Genomic DNA, 7,889 nt, shown 5'->3' with positions numbered 1-7,889 from the left:
TTTTGGTAGAGACAGAGGTGACCAGGCAGCTCTCAAATTCCTGACCTTAAGGGATCCTCCTGCCTTGGCCTCTCAGAGTACTGGGATTACAGGTATGAGCCGTTGCACCCCGCTTAAGTGCTGATTCTTTTTTTTTTTTTTTTTTTTTTTTTTTGAGAAAGAGTCTTGCTCTGTCACCCAGGCTGGAATGCAGTGGCACGATCTCAGCTCACTGCAACCTCTGCCTCCCAGGTTCAAGTGATTCTCCTGCCTCAGCCTCCCCAGTAGCTGGGATTACAGGTACCCGCCACCATACCCGGGTATTTTTTTTTGTATTTTTAGTAGAGATGGAGTTTTGCCATGTTGGCCAGGCTGGTCTCCTGACCTCATGATCTGCCTGCCTTGGCCTCCCAAAGTGCTGGGATTACAGGCATGAGCCACCATGCCTGGCCAAGAGCTGATTCTTAAAACAATCCACACACTAGCTTAATGGAGAGAAAAGCCTAAGTATACAATATTAGAGAGGACATATGGAAATTAAGGAAATAAGTATTTGGCACAGCTACATACAAATATAGTTGAAAACCTGATTGAAATGGATGACTTCTAGGGAAATACAAATTACCAAAATGGAGTAAAGAGAAAACTTACACAGATTATTAACCTTGGAAGAAACTGAGAAAGTGTTCAAGACCTAACCCTCAAAATAGTGCTAACTAGTGTCACTATTTAAGTCATTTTAGAATATGGAGAAAGAAGAAAAGCCAACAGATGCGATTTAAGAAGCTATCACAATATGATCAGCACAATCTGACTAAAGACAGCATAAAAGAGAAATTTGTAGAATAATATCACTTATGTCAACAAATGCAAAATTCCTAAAAGATAAAGCGGCCTATTAAAGTAATAATACATGGCAATTTATTTAAGAAATGCAAGGTAATTTTATGGGAAAACTGCTCATATAATACACCCATATTAATAGGTCAAATAAGAAAAATATCTCAATACATGACAAAATTGAATTTGAAACAGCAAAATTAAAAGAGTACTATAAGAAAACAGGAGTGGTATTTTAATATAATCTCTCAGTGAGAATGCACATGAAACCCAGAAAAACACATGAAACTCAAATCATAAAATAGAAGATTGAAATTTGGCTGTTTAAAATGTAGAACTAAGATATGACTAAAATATCATAAACAGAATGAAAGGATAAAAGATAAATTGAGAAATTTTGCTTTTAACAAAATTAAAATGCATGTAGTTGGAAACAAATAAAAGATTTTAAACCAGACTCATAATTTAAAAGCATTAGAAAAGACCCATACAAGAAAAACGTTTAGGCATGGTGCAGTGGCTCACGCCTGTAATCCCAGCACTTTGAGAGGCCAAGGCAGGTGGAGTGCTTGATCCCAGGAATTCAAGACCAGCCCGGGCAGCATGGCAAAACCCTGCCTTTATTAAAGGAAAACAAAAAACAAAAACATTTTTGAAAATAAAAATAGATTCAATAAACAATAATAAATTTGATAAGTGGGGATATTATAGGTAAATAAGTGAATATGTACTAGCCCTTTTTTTTTGAGACGGAGTCTCCCTACGTTGTCCAGCTGGAGCGCAGTGGCGCCATCTCAACTCACTGCAAGCTCCGCTTCCCGGGTTCACGCCATTCTCCTGCCTCAGTCTCTCCAGTAGCTGGGACTACAGGCGCCAGCCACCACTCCCGAATAATTTTTTCGTATTTTTAGTAGAGACGGGGTTTCACCATGTTAGCCAGGATAGTCTCAATCTCCTGACCTCGTGATCCGCCCGCCTCGGCCTCCCAAACTGCTGGGATTACAGGCGTGAGCCACCGCGCCTGGCAACTAGCCCATTTTTTCACTTAGGAATTACAAATGAAAACAAGTTGGTTGCTTTGCTGACAATATAAAAAATTATTGGAGATAATCACAGACTCACCACCAATTTGAATGAAGTAGAAAAACAGTTCCAAGTACTGTTACACTGTACAAGTTTAAATTATTGGTCAAGTCAGATAGCTTGCTTAGAATTCAGTTTCACTTCTAATTTTCAATATCAAGCTAAAATTCTGTGCAGATTACATTAAAACTCAGTGCAAGAACTGTGTGTGGGATGATTGTGCTTTTCATAGTAAATGAGATAACATCTAAAAATTACCAAGGAGGAAAGGAAAACACGCTGGGGTGTCATATGTGGCACAAATGGCTGAGTCCATTTAAATTACCACAAGGATTTATTTACAGCACATCAGCGTCATGCAGCTATTACTGCCATCACAGATTTAACACCCTTATCTGCTGCTTTTTAATTTTTTTATTTCCTTAGAAGTAGGAAAGAATTCATAAGATCATTGTTTAGTTGATTCTCCCGTAAATTTTTTCTTAAAAAATTGTTGATCAGTGACCGGGCGCGGTGGCTCACACCTGTAATCCCAGCACTTTGGGAGGCCGAGGCGGGCAGATCTCGAGGTTAGGAGATCGAGACCATCCTGGCTGACATGGTGAAACCCTGTCACTACTAAAAATGCAAAAAATTAGCTGGGCGAGGTGGCGGGCGCCTGTAGTCCCAGCTACTCTGGAGGCTGAGGCAGGAGAATGGCGTGAACCCGGGAGGCGGAGCTTGCAGTGAGCCAAGATCCCGCCACTGCACTTCAGCCTGGGTGACGGAGTGAGACTCCGTCTCAAAAAAAAAAAAAAAAAAAAGTTATTGATCATCTTAAAATTCAAACATAATATTAACATCTTCTAGGCTGGACGAGGTGGCTCATGCCTGTATTCCCAGCACTTTGGGAGGCCAAAGCAGGAGGATCTCTTTAGGACAGGAGTTCAAGACCAGCCTGGACAACATGGTGAAACCCGATCTCTACTAAAAATACGAAAGTTAGTCGGCTGTGGCTGAATGCGCCTGTAACCCCAGCTTGTGCCTCGGTAAACTGAGGCACAAGAATCCCGTGGGAGGCAGAGGTTGCAGTGAGCCAAGATTGTGCCATTGCACTCCAGCCTGGGCAACAGAGTGAGACTCTGTCTCAAAAAAAAAAAAAAAAAAAAAAAAAAAAAAAAACCAAAAAAAAAAAAAAGAAATGAAATCTTCTTGGAAATGACAATTCAATCAATAGATTTTTAAGTTGGTAATACTACTAAGGGAAGAAAACATTACATATGTAAGAATTTTTAGAAAAAAAAAATTGAGTTTTCCCAAGTACTTTTTTTGGAAAGATATAACTGGTTACCTGAGTCATCCATAGGAATGATGTTTATCTATGAAAATAGTCTCATTTTCATGTTTCAGTTCCCTTTATTTTTGTTACCAGTAATATATCTTCATTAATTTTCATTGCCATAGTGAAAAGTTGAAGTGTGTATAGTTTCTATGATTTACATACCTTGTAAGAAGAAAAAAGGCCAGGCACCGGTGACTCATGCCTGTAATTCCAGCACTTTGTGAGGCCAAGGCGGGCAGATCACTTGAGTTCAGGAGTTCAAGACCAGCCTGGGCAACATGGTGAAGCATGGTGAAACTAAAAATACAAAAAATTAGCCAGACATGGTGGCACACTCCTGTAGTCCCAGCTACTTTGGAGGCTGAGGTGGGAGAATCATTTGAATCTGGAATGCAGAGGTTGCAGTGAGCCAAGATCATACCACTGTATTCCAGCCAGGGCAATAGAGCGGGACTACATCTCAAAAAAAATTAAAAAAAATAAAATAAAATAAAAGAGAAAAAGTAGGAAAGCAAATTAGAAATATTATTTGCAAAAAAAAGGAGAGAAAGATTTATATTCTTAATATATAAATATCTCATATATCAATGAGAAGAATACTAATAGCCTAATAGAAAACTAGGCAAAAGTAGACAGTTAACAAGAGAAGAAATAGAAATGGTCAATAGAACATAGCGAATGATAAAATTGTTTATATACTAGTTAATAAAGAAGTACAAAACAAAACATGTTTGTCTATTTAATTGATAAGAAACAAAATTATAAAACCTAATTTTGAATGGAGTATAGCAAGATTGGCATTGAATTCATATATTATTAATGTAATAAATACATTGTCAGTTGGTACAAACTTTCAGGAAAGCACTTTGGTTTTTTTTTGTTTGTTTGTTTTTTGTTTTTTTGTTTTTTTTTGAAACGGAGTCTCACTCTGTTGCCCAGGCTGGAGTGCAGTGGCTGGATCTCAGCTCACTGCAAGCTCCGCCTCCCGAGTTTACGCCATTCTCCTGCCTCAGCCTCCCGAGTAGCTGGGACTACAGGCACCCGCCACCTCGCCCTGCTAGTTTTTTGTATTTTTCAGTAGAGACAGGGTTTCACCAGGTTAGCCAGGATGGTGTCTATCTCCTGACCTCGTGATCCGCCCGTCTCGGCCTCCCAAAGTGCTGGGATTACAGGCTTGAGCCACCGCGCCCGGCCAGGAAAGCACTTTGACAATAGGAATAAAGGCCTTAAAAATAAATCATGATTGTTAACTCGATAATCTCATTTTTAGAAATTTAATGAATAATCTGAAATTGCTAAGATGTATACATATATGTACATATTGTAAAGGTTATGGAGTGTAGAAATTATTAAATATTACTTTATTTTGATACTTTGGGATATTAAGCTACTTTGATAAATATTATGTTTAATGAGAATATGTGATGGTATTGGGACTGCCCACAATCAAGTGAAGAAGTTTGATGCCAATGTATATGTGCTGCATAATCTATGACAAAGACTGCTGTTGTAGTCTTACGTGTCAACTTGGCTAAGCTAAAGTACCCAAGGATTTAATCAAACACTAATCTAGGTGTTATTGTGAAGGTATTTTGTAGGTGTTAAACCTAGACAATCATTTGACTTTCAGTAAAAGAGATTCTCCTCAAGAATATAGGTGGGCCTCGTCCAATCAGTTTAAGGCCTTAAGAGCAAAAACTGAGGTTTCCTGGATATGAAGAAAATCTACTTCAAGACCAAAGCATCAACTCCTGCCTGACTTTCCAGCCTGCTGGCCTGCTTTACAAACTTTAGACTTGCCAGCACTCACAATTGTATGAGCCAATTCCTTAAACTTTTTTTTTCTTTTTTTTTTGAGACTAGCTCTGTTGCCCAGGCTGGAGTGCAATGGCATGATCATGGCTCACTGCAGCCTTGACCTCCTTGAGCTCAAGTGATCTCCCTGACCTCCTTGAGCTCAAGTGATCTCCCACCTCAGCCTCTTGAGTAGCTGAGACTACAGGCCTGTACCACCACATGTGGCTAATTTTTGTATTTTTTTGTAGAGACCAGATTTCACCACGTTGCCCAGGCTGGTCTCAAACTCTTGGGCTCAAGTGATCTTCCCACCTCAACCTCCCAAAGTGCAGGGATCACAGGCATGAGCCACTGAGCCTGGCCTAAGTCACTTTCTTTCTTTCTTTTTTTTTTTTTTTTTTTTTTTGAGACAGGGTCTTGCTCTGTTGCCCTGGCTAGATGAAGTACAGTGTTGCAATCTTGGCTCACTGCAATCTCCGCCTCCTGGGTTGAAGCGATCTCCTGCCTCAGCCTCCCAAGTAGCTGGGATTACAGGCATATACCACCCCACCTGGCTAATTTATGTATTTTTAGTAGGGACAAAAAATGTTATTTTTTTTACCAATTTATAATGTATTTATTACATTAATAATATATGAGTTCAATGCCAATCTTACTGCACTCCATCCAACATTAGGTTTTATAATTTTGTTTCTTATCAATTAAATAGATGAACATGTTTTATTTTGTACTTCTTTATGTCATGGGGTTTCACCATGTGGGCCAGGCTGGTCTCGAACTCCTGGCCTCAAGTGATGCACCCGCTTCAGCCTCCCAAAGTGCGTGAGCCACTGTGGCCTGGCCCTGGCTTAAATTTCTTAGTATGTATAAAGGAAAGCAGAGTGGTACTTCCTAAAATTTCCTTAAAGACATCTTCTCATCTTTCCTCTATCGAGTTGCCTGGAGCACAGACATGATGATAGCTGGAGCTCTGTCACTGTTCATGAGGGTGATGGCCAGACCCCAGGGATGGTGGAGTAGAAAGCTGAGAGGAGCCTAGGTCCCTGAATACCTCATGAAACTACTATAGCAACTCTAGATACCCATGTCTGGACTGCTGTTACATGAGGGAACAGAACTTTGTGTGTTTAAATGACTATCGATTTGGATTTTCTCTTACATGTAGCCAAACCTAGTCCTAATTGATAAAGTATATACAAATATATTACTATCAAGAGTTAGTTCTGGGTTTTGGGAGCCAATCTTGTTATACTATTCTTTCTAAGAGTTTTTCTTTTAACAATAAACATGTAGTAATTACTCATAATACAAATTTAATAAAAATTACTTAAAACAATGGGGTTATTTCTCCTGACAACTTTTATTATAATTGTAAATATTGTAATTGAAACATAAAGGGTGGATCTCATTGTGTCTTCAAAAGACACATGATAACTTTTACAATTAACATTTAATTTTGTAGCACACCAAGCAAGTTAAGTGGGTTTATCATTGTTATTATTTATAGACAGGGTCTCTCTCTGTTGCCCAGGCTGGAATGTAGTGGTGCTATCATAGCTCACTGCAGCCTCCACCTTCTGGGCTCAAGCCACCACCCTGCCTCAGCCTCACAAGTAGCTAAGACTACAGGCATGTGTCTCAGCATCTGGCTAAAAATGGGTTTAAACTAAAGAATTAGCTAGAAAAAAGACCCATTAGTTTTAGTTTTTATTTTCATCAAAGTTATATGTAAATATAGTTTAAAGAATTAGGCCATGTGCAGTGGCTTATGCCTATAATCCCAGCACTTTTGGAGGCTGAGCCAGGGGGTCACTTGAGGTCAGGAGTTCGAGACAAGCCTAGACAATGTGGTGAAACCCTGTCTCTACAAAAATACAAAAATTAGCCGGTGTGGTAGCGCATGCCTGTAATCCAAGCTACTCAGGAGGCTGATACACGAGAATCACTTGAACCTGGGAGGCGGAGGTTGCAGTGAACCGAGATTGCGCCACTGCACTCCAGCCTGGGTGACAGAGTGAGACTCTGTCTCAAAAAATAAGTAAATAAATAAATTTAATAATTTAAAAAAGAATCAAATCACTCTGCAAGTCTTACTAAAAAAGCAGACAAAAATCAGTCGCCTGTCTGGCTCCATCCATCCCCAAATCCCACTTTCTACAACAACCACTTTCAAGTCTCCCAACTATTTCTTCTTTGTTGCCATTTCTCTAAATAACATGAACTCCCTATGACAGAATCTATCACAACATACTTTTCAGTTTTAGGCATTACGTATTGTCATCTCACTTTGGAGGATGAGAATTTGGTTTTCATTTCCTCACCTCCATGACCCAGCATACTTGTATCATAATTTTAGTTATTCCAGAATTTAGAATTTACATTTTTATAGTTATGAAAACTGCTAAGCCAGTAAGTAACAATGATTGCTTTTTCTTCCTTTCTTCTCTTTGGAGTTAGTAACTGTTCTTTTTGCCTGCTTTCTTAGCTTTCCATGTAAACATCATTTATTCACACCTAAACTCTTCCTCAGTTCTATCTAAATATGTTCCAGTATGTTCAAACATACCAGGTGTGCATTTCAATTTATCTTACTGGAACTCTCTCTTCTGCAGCCTCCCAACCTGTTCCAATCTGAATAGTTTATTCTTCAGGAGTACTGCAGTGCTGTCTTCCTGGATCTCCCTTCACTTTCAACATGAAGATTGCTTCACCTTTCTCCTTATTAAGCTCCCTGTGTCCTGTCTCACATCTTCCTCTTTGCTTTATATCTTGTTTTGTTGAAGTACTTCCTGCAACAGCATTCTGAGGAATGCATGGGTGGTACAATTCTTGAGAACTTGAAACTCAGAAAAGGCTGAGTACACTGGCT

This window comes from Rhinopithecus bieti, unplaced genomic scaffold (assembly GCF_001698545.2).
Source record: "Rhinopithecus bieti isolate Rb0 unplaced genomic scaffold, ASM169854v2 scaffold_68834, whole genome shotgun sequence".
In the NCBI taxonomy this organism is placed as follows: domain Eukaryota; kingdom Metazoa; phylum Chordata; class Mammalia; order Primates; family Cercopithecidae; genus Rhinopithecus; species Rhinopithecus bieti.
The sequence above is the reverse complement of the archived record's forward strand: the minus strand, read 5'-3'. Positions refer to the sequence as shown.